Source organism: Marmota flaviventris, chromosome 9, assembly GCF_047511675.1.
Source record: "Marmota flaviventris isolate mMarFla1 chromosome 9, mMarFla1.hap1, whole genome shotgun sequence".
NCBI classification, from domain to species: domain Eukaryota; kingdom Metazoa; phylum Chordata; class Mammalia; order Rodentia; family Sciuridae; genus Marmota; species Marmota flaviventris.
In genome coordinates, this window is record NC_092506.1 from 109,568,109 (window position 1) to 109,583,626 (window position 15,518).

The following is a 15,518-nucleotide window of genomic DNA, read 5'->3' on the forward strand; positions in this document are numbered from 1 at the left end:
GGTCTCCCCCTTTACATTACTGCACTCCAACACCCAGAACTCACTGAGCTTACCAAGGACTTTTTAGAATGAAAAATAACAGGGGCTCCAACAGGCTTGCAGACAAAGCCTCTACTCTCTTTTATATCTCCCCTGCTCCACCCCATTACATTGTCTCCCCCTTGGTGAATCCATCGCCCCAGGAAGCCCATAGAAGAAAAAGCTCTTGAGACTAGGAATAACTAACCAGAGTGTCAACTGAGCACCTTTTCTGGGGCCAGGGTAATGAGAATTATTCAAATGCAATCATAAAAATGAGGCCAGCCAGGCAGGAATGGGTGGGGGGAGTGGTGATGGAGGGAAGGATTTCTTGCCAGTTTCAAGTTTCATATTTTCTGGGGAGTTCTCTTGAGGTCCACAGAAAATTTCACCTCATCTCAGGTCCCCTCAGCACCGGATGTCCTGGAATTCTGCCCTGGGTTCTCTAAAAGGACTTGGCATGGGTGGGTGCGCCCTAAATCCCCGGGGATCCGCTACCCTCCCCATCAGAGGCAACCTCAGGGTTTAAGGCTCCTTTCCCTGCGTGGTTCTGCCTCCCAGCCACCAGGAGCGGGCCCGCGCCTGACGTTTAAGCAGAGCTTCCAGTAGAGGGAGACACTCCAGCGGCTCCTCGACTTGCAGGCGGCCGGGCCCGGGAGTGGGTGGGGGTGATGGGGGGGTGGGGAGAAAGGGGGAGTGGGGAGAGGGGAGGTGTGCGAAGGGGGGGGTTCGGGGGGCGGGTCCCTGTGCCGCTGACGTCCCGAGCAGTGCTGGGAAGTATAGGCTGTGTTGTCACGCCGGTGTCAGTCTGATGAAGATTGGCATCAGGTAAGCTGTCATTCATTTCCATGTCAGAGACGCTTTTGCAGGCGGCGGCGGCGGCGGCGCGGCGGCGGCGGCGGCTGCTGCTGCGGGCGGCTGCCTCAGAGCGCGTGTGTTTTATTCCAGTCCCCAAGCCAGAGTATTATTCATTGCGACAGGGCAAGGAGGAGAGAGGGAGAGAGGGAGGCAGCAGGGAGGAGAGAGAGGGAGGCAGCAGGGAGGAGGGAGGCAAGGAGCAGAGAGGGACGGCGGGAGCGTGCAGAGAGAAGCTGGGGAAGCGCCGGGAGAGCGCGGAGCGAAGCAGCGCGAGGGGCAGCGAGGCCGGGAAAGGAGGCGGCGAGAGCCGCGCGGCCCGCCCGCGCCCTGGCCGGGCCAGCGCGCAGCCCCGCCGCCGCCGCCGCCGTCTCGCTGGGCTCGAGCCGGTGGCCGGGCGCTCATTGTCCGCAGATGCAAGGACCCGGACCGCCGCGGGCCCAAGACCCCGTAGCGGGTGGGCTGGAGGCTGTGCGCCGGGAGCACCCGGGGACCCGAGAATAGGGACCAGTGCGCCGGCCAGAGCTCGGGCGCAGGCGGCTCTGGGCTAGGCTCTCCGCGGGGTGAGGCTGGGAACCGTGGGCCGGCTCTAGGTTCCTCTTTTTCCCGGCTTCAGGAGCCCTTTGGCCGGCGCTTACTTGGCGTCACCAGCCTGGAGCTGGCTTCGAGAGGCTGGAAGCCGGAGCAGCCCCATACTGGGGCCGGGTGGTTGAGTCAAGAAACGGCGGCTGCGTCCTCCCCAGCGGTGCCTGGCCTGGGTAGGCAGGGCGAGTAGAGGGTTGCAGGAGAATCAGTGGGGAAAGGGGAACGCAAGTGGGGTCAGGAAAGCCGGGAACCGAGGGGCCATGCTCAGAGACCCTAGCCTGAGGAGGAGCGAGAATTTGTAGGGTCACTGGCTTCCCGCGGATTGTTGGGGTGCTTTTTGGTAAGGGAAAGGGAGTCGTAGGGGCCAGTGGCGAAGCTTGGAAATAGGGAGAGCTCCTGGTTCGAGAACTAGGGGATGAAATCGTAAAAGGTGGGTGGGTGGGTGGGGGAGACGGATAGCGCCCAAGAACAGAAAGCTGAGGGGGATGGGACAGGGTCCAGAGTCTGCCGCGCAAAGTTTGTTTCTTTCGGGTTAGGCGAGGGGGCTCTCCTGGCTCCCAGACCCGAGAGAGAAACCCGCGCAGTGGGCCGCCCTTTCTGGGGGCTCTTCATTGGAGATCCCGGGGTTCCCGCGCGGTGGGGAGACCTGGTTTGGGAATGGGAGGGGGCTTGTGGATCGGCCCTGAATTAGGGCTGGGTTTTAAGGCCGGCTAGAGTTTGGGTTATGGGATTCAAGCTGTTTTCAGAATCAGGATTGAAGGGCCGCTGGGTAGTTTACATGCCGGCCACAGCAGAGGGCTGGAGGTAGGAGTCGGCGGCCCGGGGTTAAATTTGAGGCTGGAATCGGAAGGACGGGTGGTGTTTTCAGGGATAACTCTTTATTGGGGTCCAGGCTATTAGAGATAGGGGAGGGTTGTGTGTTCGGTTCCTTAAGGTCCGCGGGTGGAAAAGCGTTTAGGTAAGCAACGAAAGTAGTTGATCTGAGCCTTGGCAGGCGAGCCCCGAATGTCCGCCGCTTCTCCCAGAACGCGAATCTGGAGGAGGAGAGCGTTTGGGGCGCACAAGATTCGGTCCTAGGAGAGAGATTCTGGGAAGCGGACGAATGAAGAGACATTCTGGGGGAAGCGACAGGGTATCCTTGCGGGGTTTGGAGTAGATCTGAGGACCCTATATTGGTGGCTCAGCGGGATTCCCGATGCACTTCGGGTCTGCGGGGCCAGGCGGTGAGGCGGGTGTTGGTGGCCTGAGGGGGGCTGCGGCCTGCGATGGGGGGAAGGGGAAGCGCTAGCAGTGAGCTGCCACATTGGGCGGAAGAGTCGCGACTGCGTCCCAGGGCAGGCCGGGCTCGAACTCTGGCGCCCACATCTCAGCGCCGCCTGTACACCGGCAAGCGCTGCTGGGAAGCCTACGAGCCCGATTACTGCTGCAATGTTTTGCTCCAGCGGGAGAAAGAAGTTAGGGTTTCCCTACCTTCATCCCACTTGTCTTCGGACTTCTCCAGAGTATTGGCTTTTAGGAATTTAAACGCTCTCCAAACTGGTGGAACCCCAAAGCTTCTTATTTTAGGCAGATTTAAATGACTCTCCCACTCATCCCAATCTGAGAAATGATACTGTTTAAACACAACATGATGTATTACCCAAAGCCCCAGCCCCTAGCCCTCCTGCTTACTCTGCTACTCTGGCCTTTCCGAGGCCCCAGGACCTTGGTGTGTGTGTGTGTGTGTGGTGGTGGCGGAGGTGTTTTCCCTTTTTGGACTCAGGCACTCCCACTCAAGCTGCATCCTCGCTTCTCCGGCCTAGCTCGGGGTGTGCGGAGTGGGAAGTCCGGACCAGGAAGGGAGGCTGTTCTCTGGCCAGGGAGTGTGTTGGAGGTGCGGGGGGTAGAGGGGAAGAAGGTTTGAGATTTCTTCCTTGCAATCTTAAATCTGTCCCCTTCCAGCCCCGCGCACCCCTCGCACCCCTGGCACCCCTGGCTGGGAGAGCCAAAAGGTCCTTAGGGGACACAGAAGCCGCGCGACCCAGGAGTGGCCACTGCGGCCCGGGGCGCGGCAACCGCCGCGGCGGCAGAGCTCCAAGGCTGTTGTTTTTCAGGCTTGGAATTCGTGCGCGCTCTCTCCCGCCGAGAGCCTGGGGGGTGGGGAGGGAGCCGTGACCCCACGGAGACTCCCCGGTCACCGCCTCCCCTTTGTGAGCGCGAAAAGCATGAAAGCCGAGAGAAAGAGGAGCTGCTCCGAATAAGGGCCAGGGGGTTACTGGAGAGAGATGGGCCCTGACCACCGCTCCCAGTAAAATGCCTCGTGCAAATTGCACTGAAGTGTACCTAACTTGAGACTGGCTGTTTTATGATCCTTTCTCGGAGTTTACTGCTCTGTGCTTTTAAGTCTATAGATTGCTTTAAGTTAATGAAAGTGCTGCTTTCAAAAGGGGCTTTTATTGTGCAGCAGTGACAAATCCAGTACCTCCCCTTTACTCTTCCAAAATGGGCCTGTTTAGCAAGAAGGAGCTTGCTGGAGTTCCCACATAAACGAAGCCTGGGGAGGGGGCACCATGTGACAATGAGGATTAATAAAAGTCAATGCCCCAGTAATTCAGAAAGATGAGTTTACTTCTTTCCCAGCCCAGTTTCATCTGTACATCCCTATATTGCTTTGGGGGCTCTCTAGCTGGCTCTGGCTTTAAATGTCCCTCCGTGCTTCCCTAACAGCCCCCTACCACATTGCTTTAGGTAGGCCTGACCCACTCAATTCAACCCAAACTGAATTTCAGGATTTCAGCCCCCTGCCAATTCAAACTGCAACTAAAATATTTACTTGGGCACTGGGGGAGGGGTTTTGCCTTGCATTCAGTAAGATAAATGTGTTTAAATGATGGGAACCTTGAGAAGGAACAAGGCAGGCTGTTTTTCAGTGCTTTTTCTTTTTTGAATCTATTTGGCACAAAAGGTGAGATGACAAGGTTTTTTGACTAGATCCTAACACCGAAACTGCAGTGGGGCCGGGCTGTGGCTTTGACCGCATGTCATAACCATTTAAACTGTGGTTAGTTGTTCAAAGCTCAAAGCTCCTCCAAGCTGGGTTTCATTAACTCTACACCAGTTGCCTGGAAGTTCAGTAGCAATAAATTGTATAAACACATTTGAAGTAAGTTAGTGATGAAATAAGGAGAATTACTGTCTTGTGAGTGGAGAATCCTGAATTCATGGAGTTCTAGTTTAACTGGAAACATACCACCTCTCTCTTGTCCTTGAAGTTTATGGGTGCACCGCAGTGTGTGTTCAATTTCTTTTTGCCTTGTCCATCTTCAACTGGGGGCTGTAACTCATTAGAGACCAAGACATACCTAGAAAGCAAAAAGGCTGTGTTTTAAAGGGGTCTCTATTAGCCTGATTTAGGAACCATACCTAACCTAACCTGACTTCCTTATCCTTCCTGAATGCTGCATGGAACATAAACAGTCACAGAGAAGGGGCAAATTAGATTTTTAAATGTTAGAGGCTTAATAATACTGTGTTGTTAGCAACTGAAATTGTTTTTATTAAAGAAACAACCAATAAAATTTATAGGCTTCCAACATGTTGCAAGATTTCCTTGCTATTTATTTAGCTCCTCACCACCACCTTTCAGAAATTTTATCTCCAATTTCAGACTTTTGTTTCTGATTTATTTAATCCGGAGCACATTTTCTAAATTAGTTGGAGGAGGGTGCGAAATGCTGTTATAAGTTTTCCTTTTTCCTATGCTGGGTGGCACAAGGACTGGATGCTGTAAGATATATATAAATGTGTGATGCAATTGCTGGAGGTTGACTGCATGTGAAGCGAAGTGTCTGGTTCAAACAAAATGTAGATCCCAGGATGGAGAGGGAGAAAACGATGCCGCAGAGGAAAAACAGAGGAAGTTACATGGAAAATGAAATCATCTCGAGCCACCATGAGCCTTGAGTCTAGCCAACACACCATGCTTTGTATAAGACACTTCACATGAGATCCGTGACTTATTGAAGATTGAATTATATTGAGAAGCTGAATTTAGAGGGAGGAGCTGCGCTTGCTGGGTTCTATCCAGGCAACATGGCCAGGATTGTTGCGATGGGGCTCTGCTAATTTAATTAAATCTAATACCTGATGGGGAAAGGAGGAAGGAGGGAGGGAGGGAAGTGGTTGGGTGATCATTGAGGCTGGCAGGTCAGCATGCTGAGTTAGTCTATAGACTGGAATTTGGGGGACTGGTAGCTTTATGCCCTGTTACGGCCTGGCTGCGCCACTCCAGCGGGTCCTCCAAGCTGCTAGACCTTGCTTTCTTCATCTGTAAAGTGGAATGTAGCACATACAGTTCTCATTAAGCTATGAGGGGTGAAGGATGGGCATGAATCAAGCTCAGAACACTTCAATAATAAAACAGGAGATAGAGGTTTCTCGGCGGCAAAGTCACGTTCTTCCACGTGTTTCCTTTCCTTTCCTGGTTCTACAGCCTGGCCCCATAAGTCTCAGGAGTTCTAAAGACTTTGGTAAAGGGGCAGAACTCCTGCCTTCCTTTAGAATTTAAAAATCATTCTGTGAGTCCCCAAACCACCCAAACCATCTGCTCTTTACCAAGAGGGGCAATTATGGCTGAGTTGGGGGAATTGGTTTGGTTGTTCCCAGTGGTGCTACCTGTAATAGACTTCATGCCTCAGATGAACACAGAACCTTACTTCTCAGAGTTGTAGCTCCTTCTCTTTAAGCCATTGAGAACAGAGGCCTAGCCCTGACTGGTGTGTGACATCTGGAGGGACTGGGGGGAGGGGTGCTGGCCTGAAGCTCGCTTGCTTAGCTGTCTCCATGCTGGCAGATCAAAGCAGATTCTGGGCCAGAAAGCCTGAGCAGTTACACCCAGCACTTCTACAAAAGTGTACATGCACTCGTACACTCCTTCAGTTCCAGTGCCTGATTTTTAGAAGCGAGCCTAATACTAGAGATGTGGCTCCGGTGGAATGTTTGTCTTTAATACTCTCTAGTCCTTTGGGGATTCCTTGGAGGTAATTTTTCCCTTCAAACATCCTTCCCAGCCCGTTGCAGGCAATATCTGAGTCTCTATTTTGATTGGGAGTGAGACTCAGGAGGGGGCAGAGAGACACTGGGTGGGGGAGAAGGGGTGAGGGCAGAGTCCTACCAGAACACTTACAGAACCCCCAGGAGTGAGGGAGTACCAAGCTCTAGGACAGCTCAGTTCATCTTGTGCCGGAAAATGGGGCTTGGGAAGAGCTTGCTGCAAACGTGTCCTCTTCAGGGGGATCTGCTGTTTGGCTTGGGTGTCCCACCGCAAGCCCTGCCTGCCTGGGTTTCTAATTACAAGAAGGACGTTTCTGCTAAGACCTATCTCACTAAAAACACATCCCTGTGTGTAATAAGAAACCCTAAACCAGGCAGGATATTTTAAAACTGAAGCAATGAAGATTAGATTAAGTCTCCACCAAAGAACTTCGTTCTCGTATTATTTTTGGCTGGAATGTGGAGAAAAGCAGCTGGCCCTGGGGCCCAGGGCAGACTCTTGAGGGTTCGGATGGGGCCAGAGTGGGTGGTGTAACTGTTAGTTCTCTGCTTGGTAGGAACGTGGCCAGTTTCAGTGAGGCTCAGTCGGAGTGGTGGGGGTAAACAATGGAGGTGAAGGGGGCTATCATGGGGACAGATCAAATCCAGATGGGTCACAATGTGGTGACAGAAGCAGCAGGTCAGGGAGCACCATGAAGGCTCCTAAATCCCGCACCTCATTAGGACCTAATTGTTGGTGTTCAACTTGTGCTTCCACTCTCACCCCCACCCCACGTTCAGCAAATGCAGCCATCGTCCATGGTGGCCTTTGAAGGAATCCTCATCTATTGGGTCCCTTTTGGATGGAGAGAGGAAATCAAATCCAGGAATTTTGAGGAAACAGCCCCAAAATTTGGCTTTGCAAGCCCTGGTCCTGCCCTCCGGGGAGAGGCAGTGGGGCATCCTTCACTCTGAACATGTTCTCTGTGCCCGGCACTGATCTGGGCATTGAGGACACAGCAACCAAACCCAACAGAACAAGTACCATGACCAGGAAGCCTGTCCTCCAGCGGCTTGGCTGTCGTGGGATAGCAGGGAGTATGGACTCTACCATAGGACAAAACTGCCTTCAGAGCCTTGCTCTGCTGTTTACTTATTGTGTGACTTCAGACAAGCTGCTTAACATCTTTGACCTAGTCTCCCATCCGTAAATTGGGAAATAAAGGCATGTAGTTTGTAGGATCGTGGAGCAGCATCTATAAGTACCTGGCACCGTGTCTGGTACAAAAGGGGGATTAATCCTGGTTCCCTCTCCTCCCCATCTCATTTTAGAGCTGATGATCCAGTTGGCGGATTGTCTAGCTTCTTTCCCTTTTTGCTGGCCTGGGTCCTTTCACAGGTCACTTGCACCATCAACAAGGGTTGAACACACAGCCAGTCCACACTGGGGGGTGCAGGGTGGGGGGTGAGGGGGTGGGGTTAGGGTTAGGGTTAGGGGAGTGCAGATCCCAGCAGGGGCTGCTGTAGAAAATAGATGCATAAAACCCAGGGACAGTTGGGGTGAGGAATGTTTGGGAATGGTGGTAGAGGGGCACAGATGTAGCACACAGACAAATAAGAGGTGATGTACTATCATACAGAGGTAGGAAAAAAAAGCATCCATCCATTGTTAACCAGAGGAGGCAAAACCAAGATGGAATGGTAGAGTAGTCAGGACTGAGTGGTGTTAACCAGGGCTGCCTTCTGAGAGGAGGTGAGCTCTCAGCAGTGCCTGGAGGGCTGGCCCAGAGGGCTGCAGGGGGTGGGCTGAAATCTGAGACACCCCCCCCCCCACAGGCCACTGTGCTCTGGACTTTCATGGGTATTGGGGGGAGCAGCCTGAACTAGACAGAAGAGCTGGTCCCAGGTGGCCAGAAGTCACTGCCCCAGGAATACCACTCAGGTCTCCACGTCAGGACCAGGACCAGCTTCTCTTACACATGGAAGGCTTTCTGAGGGGAACTTTCCATGTTGACTTCAACAGGCATATGTAGGTTAGTGAGTTAGTGCATGAGGCAAACAAGCTCCTTTCATTGCTGGCTGTGGCACAACTGTCTTATCAAGCATCACTGCTTTTCCTAAGCAGAGACAGCAGAGGCTATAGGCCCACATCTGGCCCTCTCCCAGTCAAGGACCAGGAAGCTGATGAGAGTGGTTGGGATGGTGGAGGGAATGGGGTCGGATCTACGATGGACTTGGGTATTGACGGGCTGTGTGACCTCCAAAAAGTGACTTGGTCTTTCTATTGTCAGTGTCCTCCCTTATCCAATGAGGAGCTTGAACTCTCTCTTAGAGGTCTCGTTTAACTCAAAGCTCTACAATTATGTCTGTTCTCAAATGGATTGCTTCATGAATAGGCAACACTGAACAACCCCACCAGGGCAAATCCAAGCAAAGGATCTGGGAACATACAATAGCCTCGGAGACATGGATGCAAGGGCTTGAGCCCTGGTTTGCCCCCAGGGGTCTTAAGGTCAGTGGGAAATGGAGGGAGTGGATTTGACTCTCCCAATGGCCTTCCTGAGGCAAATAGTTGGGTTCTAGCAATGGGATTGCCTCTAGGAGGCACCCTTTTCAGTTTGAAGACTCATTGTCTTGTTTCTAAGAAGCAACATTTGGTTCTTTTGTTGCGACAGTGTGTAGCTGAGGAAGGAACACAGGCTTTGGAGTCAGATTCTGGGTTTTGACCCTTCTTCTACTAGTACTAAGCTGTGTTTCCTTGGGCACATCACTTACCTTCTCTGAGCCTTAATTTTCTTAGTTACAAAGTGAATAATATTAGCGACAATAATAACAATAACACGCACACATAGTACAGTTGTGAAAACTCTACAAGAAAACATCTAAAACTGCTTGGCACATAGCAAGCTCATGGCGAATGCTAGTCCTCCACATCCCCACCGTTTTTTTTTTGTGTGTGTGGTACTAGGGATTGAACCCAGGGGTACTCTAACACTGAGCTACATCCCCAGCCCTTTTTATAAATTTTGAGACAGGATCTCATTAAATCACCTGGACTGGCCTGGAACTTGCAATCTTCTTGCTCCAACCTCCCAGTCCCCTCCTAGAGATTACAGGTACATGCCACTGCGCCCCACCTGAGAGTCATCTTTAAAGGAACCAGCCCAACTTACCTTCCCCCTTGTCCATACTTTTGTTCCTGACACATGCTGGGGACAACTACCGCCTGTTATGGAAACCACAACCTGGAATTTTAAAATTTCCACAAAGCCTTCAGTCAAGGTGGGGCTGGGCTGGCCAGGCCCTCGGGCAGAAGGTGTGGGAAAAGCAGTGGGTAGGAGTGGCAGAGCTCGGTGGAGTCTTGTCTACCTGTCCAGGTTGGAAGGTGGACCCTCGGGGTGAAGAGAACACCGGGCACCCATGTCCAGGGTCATTAGCTCAGCATCCTGACAGACACCAAGGGTTTTTTAGCCAACTTGTAGTGGATCTAACTCCTGTTAGGCGAGTTGGGGGGCATCGTCCCCCTCATTCCAGGGTAGCACAGGGGGTCTGTGGTAGAGTAGGGGAGGGCGATCCATACCCAGAGGTTCCTCTAATGTCCTCAGCCCTACATTGCTATTGAGCACTCCCTGGTCCCAAGTCCTGGGCCAGGTCTGAGAGTCGTCCTCCCCTGGAGAAGCAGTTCCTACCCCTTCTCAGGGGAGCCTGTCCTGTGTGCTTGGGACTTCTGGCTCCAGGCCCAGGAGGAGGGAGAGTTGGGGTGTGTGCCCAGAACGCTGTGGTGACAAGTGTTTGTTCTCAGTTCCATGCCTCCCCGAGGATCCATTGGTCACTCAACAGGTGTGGCCTGAGCCTTCCATTCATGGATGCCCAGCAGTGTCCTTTGTGGGCCTCAGTTCCTGGTGCGAGTGAGAGAAGACCGAACAAATGCACATCCCATGGGAAGAAGCTGTGTGACCTTGCACATGGCCTACCTTCTCTGAGGCTCCACCTCCTCATTTTACGTGATGAGGAAGTTAGGCTGGGTGGTCTTCAAGGCCCTCTGCTTCTGCTCTTTGGTTAATCTGTGGGCTGGCCATGATAACACGTGTGCTCGGAGAAGCTGGTGGGACCCTCAGGAGCTCTTCTCCTGACCCCTCCCCTGCTCCGTTCCTCCCTGCTCTGTGAGAGGATAGCTGGACTCATAGTAGGGCTGCAGCTGCTGAGGCACTCCTGACTTATAAGACCAACTCTGGAGGAAAGCCAGGGAGCCTGATGGGACCCCTGCAGCCTTCCCAGGATCCTGCTCCTGGAGAATGTAACTGTCCCTTGGACCCACATGGCTCCCCCTGAAGTCACCCCATCCATTGGGCCCCTCGATGGCATTGAGACCACTAACTCCTCTGATTTCCAGATTGTCAGGGGAGCCCCTTTCTGAGCTGGACAAATGGTCTCCTGTAATGCTGTTCCTTCCTTCCTTCCTTCCTTCCTGTTTCTGGGAATTGAACTCAGGGACACTCAATCACTGAGCCACATCCCCAGCCCTCTTTTGTGTTTTATTTAGAGACAGGGACTCACTGAGTTGCTTAGCCCTTTGCTTTTGCTGAGGTTGGCTTTGAACTCTTGATCCTCCTGCCTCAGCCTCCCGACTGCTGGGATGTGCGTTACTGCGTCTGCACCTGGAATGACTTTTCAATGTCATTTTCATTGGATTCCAAGAGAACCTCATTCCCAGGGAGTGGCCTTCACTGCTGGCAGGCAGAGGGGAATTTTTAGGTACTCGTGTGGTACAGAGTCCCGGACTCTGGGCTGGAACTGGGCTCTCGGGAGGGAGGAGATGGGGCAGGAGTTCTCCTAGGCTCTGGGAGTGCCAGGCAGCTGTGCAGGAGCCCCCGCACAAAGGCCATGAACCAGCGGAGGCTCTTTTCCCATGTTCTGACTCCATGCCTGACCCTGGGCCGGGTGCTTGCAGCCCTATTTTACTGAGTCATCACAACAGATCTGAGGAAGAAAGTGGAGTTCACAGAGGGTAAGAGAATTGCCCAAGGTGCACAGTGGGTTTTGTGTGATTCTGGGTCCAGTGATCTCTCTGGGTCCAGAGAGCTTGCTGCCTGCCCCAGAGGGTTGTGCATTTGGGGAAAGTTCGTGGATTGCTTCATCTCTTTTTCCCCCATTGGAGACTGTAGGCTCATGGAGTATAGACCTGGGGCTCTGGCTTGGGTGGGTCATGGGTGAAGAGACTGCGTGTGACAAAGGCTGGTGGAGGCAGACAGCGGAGAAGCCTCTGCCTGAGCTTCGACGAAGTGACCACAGAAGCTGGCCTCCTCCTGCTCCTCAGGCAACTGGTGGTTAATAACACCTCCTGTCAGGGCCGTGGAGAAGATCAAGCGAGTTAACGTGCGTGGATGTGCTGTACACGATGTGCAAACATCAACGACAGCGCCTACACAGCACCTTGCCTGTAATATCAGGGGGAGAAACTGGTTGGCACAGACTATATGTTTCTTATTAGTTTAAAATAGAGCACACACACAAATACACCCTGCCTCTTGCACTCACTCGCAGCGCGATGACAACCGTGTTGAAGTGATTAAAAGCTGGCAGGACGGCTGTCTACCGCTGCCCCGTGGCTGGGGTATGAATGGCTCCCCTGGGTTCCCGGAGCACTTGGTGGCTTTTCGGATTCCAGCTCAGTTGGATCTGAACTGGCCTACTCTCTGCCCCGGCTGTTTGCTCTGATGTTTTCCCATCTGATTCTGCAGAGGGCCAGGGTTGGAGTACAGAGATGTTGACCTTGGCGTCTTTCCTGCTGGTGGCATTCATTCGATAGACCTTTTCTGAGCATCTCCCATGTGTCAGACCCTGCCAGGGGACCAGAGCTATGACTGTGAACTGGAGGGATGGGCTTCTGCCAGTAGGGCTCAGTGTGTCCATCGGGGAGAAAGACATTCATGTTCTGCAGGAAAGAGGTTAGATAAATCACTGAAGGAGCCATGGAGAAGTCCAGGAAGCTGGGAGGACACAGCAGGGAGGGTCACCTACTGGAGGTCTGGAGGGCTTCCCTGACGGTGGGAACCTGAGCAAAGCTGTGGGGTGGGGCCAGGCTGGCCTGATGCTCCGTTTAGTTCCCTGTGAGGCCCTTCTTCTCAGGGAAGGAGTTGGCCAGCCCCTCCAGCCCTGGGGGCTCCTTTTCCATCTGAGGCCAGGGCAGAAGTAGGTGAGAGGGAGCCAGTGGGCTGCCAGCGAGAGTCTGCTGTCACCTGGTCTGTCCTGTCTGGGCTGTGTCACATAGCACCGTAGTTGCTCCTCCCACACCCCTTGCCCCCTGCTCCTCACCCTATGCTGCTCTCAGGGCACAGCTTGTAAGAAGAGCCTGTAGAAGCTACAGACATCCCTGCGTCTGGGCCAGTGGTACACGTCAGTAATCCCAGTGACTCAGGAGGTGGAGGTAGGAGAGCTGCCTGGGAAACTTAATGAGACACTATCTCAAAATAAAACATAAAAAGGGCTGGGGGTGTACCCTAAGGTACATGAATGCCCTGCACCTCAGGGCTCAACCACAGAACCATAAATAAATAAATAATTATGGACACCCCTCCCCTGTTCCTCCTGCTGTCCGTTAGCGGCCCGAGGGTATCCTGGGGTTCCTGGCGATGTGCACATTTGGGTCCTACCTGGCTGAGGCTCTAATTCCTGGAAAGCCCTCAGGGGCAGCACCTGTGAGGTGGGCAGCCATGAGTCAGCCGTCCATTCCCAGCTTTGGCGGCAGAAGGACTGTATTTATGAGAAGAAAGTCTTTGGCAGAACGGGCCCCTCCTCATAGGGCTCAGCTTGACATTTTCTTATGGTGGGAAGGCCAGGTCTGTGTCTTCCCTTAGGAAACACTGAGGACCATTTGTGAATATTCTGCGTCTCTTAATTTAGAGGGGCAGTGAGGAGAGGCATGGGGGTGCTGGGGAGAGACTGATGGGCCAAGCCACCAGGGGTGAGGGGTCCAAGTTATATAGATAGGAAAAGAAAAGCTGATGTCCCTGGTCCAAGGTTCAGGGCCCTCCGGCATTAGCAAAGGGACCTGCTGTCAGGTCAGAAAGGTGGCAGTAGTGCCCGGCTCCTACCTCATGCTAGCTCTGTGATCTGGGGCTACTTCCTAATCTCTTGGAGCTTTAGTTTCTTTCCTTTTGTGAAATGGGGACAATGATATCTCTTGTAGGTATTAAATGAGATAATCAAGAGCCTGCTCCGTTTTGGCCTCTGGAAGGTGTCTATTGTGGGCCTTTCCTGTCTCTGGACCTCTCTCCCCACAGTGCTGGCCATGGACCCCGTTCCCCTTCAGAGGAAGAGGCAGGAGGGTGTGGGGAGCAGGAAGGTCATACTGTGGGCCTCTCCAAGGAGCACAGCTGGAATGACCAGCTGGGAACACTGAGCAGGGTGGACATTGACGTCAGAGCCTGGTGGGGTTTCCAGAAGCAGGGAGGCAGAGCGCTGGGTGTCTTGGAAGAACCAGGACAGCGTCGGTGGCTGCAAGGAGGCAGTGAGGCAGAGAACCTTTGAAACAAGGAGTAGGGAGGGAGGGAGGGAGGGAGGGACATGTGCTCGACATGGAGCTAGGTCCCTTGGCATTCATGATTTAATTTTATAAATATGGAAGCATAAAATTTAAAGTCAAGAAAGAGCATGAGAAACCTTCCATCCATCTCTACCTCTGTGTTTGGGAAAACTGAAGCTGAGAGAGGAACAGTAACTTGTCTAAGGCCACACAAGAGATCCGTGGCAGGGCTGGGTTAGAGACTGGCCACGCTGCTGGGCGTGGTTGCCCATGTCTTTAATCCCAGCAACCTGGGAGGGTAAAGCAGGATGACGGCAAATTAGAGTCAGCCTGGCCAATTTATGGAGATCCTGTCTCAAAAAGTAAAAAGGACTGGGGATGTAGTTCAGTGGTAAAGAGACCCTGGGTTTAATCCCTAGAATCCCGTCTCCCGCCCAAAAAAATAGACTAAAACTGCACAGGCCAGTGCAGTAGGGGCCCTGAGGAAAGAATATAGAAGTTGGAGTTAGAAAGTCTGGCTTTGACTACAGACACTCTTTTTTTTTTTTTTTTTGTGGGGGTCGTGTGGGGGTGGAGATGGTGGGCAGGTACAAGGAATTGAACTCAGGGGCACTCGACCACTGAGCCACATCCTCAGCCCTATTTTGTATTTTATTTACAGACAGGGTCTCACTGAGTTGCTTAGTGCCTCGCTTTTGCTGAGGCTGGCTTTGAACTCTTGATCCTCCTGCCTCAGCCTCCTGAGCTGCTGGGATTATGGGCGTGCACCATTGGACCCAGCTTAACTACAGACACTCTTAGGGTATGACCCAGGAAACTTGCTTACCTCCTGAGCCTCAGCTCTTATCTGTACAATGGGACAGTAATTCTCAACTCAAGTGGCAGATTGACAGTGAAATGAGAAGGCCACAAGAACAGCCCTGTGTGGCATCGGGCTCAGGCAGCGCGGGGCCTTTCCTTTCCATCCCCTCCCCCTTCCCTCAGGGCTCTTGCTGTACCTGCAGGGCCCAGCAAAGCACCCGAGCTTGTCCCATCTGTGTTCCCACACTCCCTGGGGACCCAGTCATTCTTTCACTCAGTTATTCTTCAAGTATTTATTGGGACCTGGAGCACGTGCCAGGCGTTGCCTTGATGCTGGGGTAGGAAGGGAGCGAAGCCAGGTGTAGCCCGAAATGTGGGAACGCTGGACAGGAAGGTGTTCCTTGGAGGGACAGCTGGGGCTGGGCAGAGTGACAGGTTGGGGAGTCACAGCTACTGGGAAGCACTGGGAGGAGAATGCAAGGAGCCGCCCTGGGCCAGGCTGCCCCTCTGGAGCGAGGTGGGCAAACCCAGCGTGAGCTTCTGAGGTGGAGGTCAGGCCACAGCTTGGTTATAGGCTTGAACAGAGAAACAGATGTCTCCAAGCCCCCAAATGAAAGCAATAGCAATAAAAATCGTAAATCAATTACAGGTCCAGGAGGAGGGGGAGGGCGTTCCACAGAGTAAATGGAAAAGGTATTTTTGCCCTATCCATATATAAACAGTG

The 15,518-nt window shown here is 53.0% G+C and overlaps 1 protein-coding gene across 3 annotated transcripts in view; it reads left to right on the forward strand.

Moving 5' to 3' along the window:
• Window positions 1-775: 775 nt before the first annotated feature.
• The window catches only part of Pknox2 (PBX/knotted 1 homeobox 2), a 266,622-nt gene continuing 251,879 nt past the window's right edge, over window positions 776-15,518 (forward strand). For 2 of the 3 annotated variants that reach the window (XM_027945514.2, XM_071617192.1), the window contains exon 1: window positions 776-846. The gene's annotated coding sequence lies outside the window, so the exon portion shown is untranslated. The remainder of the gene's footprint in view (window positions 847-15,518) is intronic. The other variant, XM_071617193.1, reaches the window with a different exon arrangement.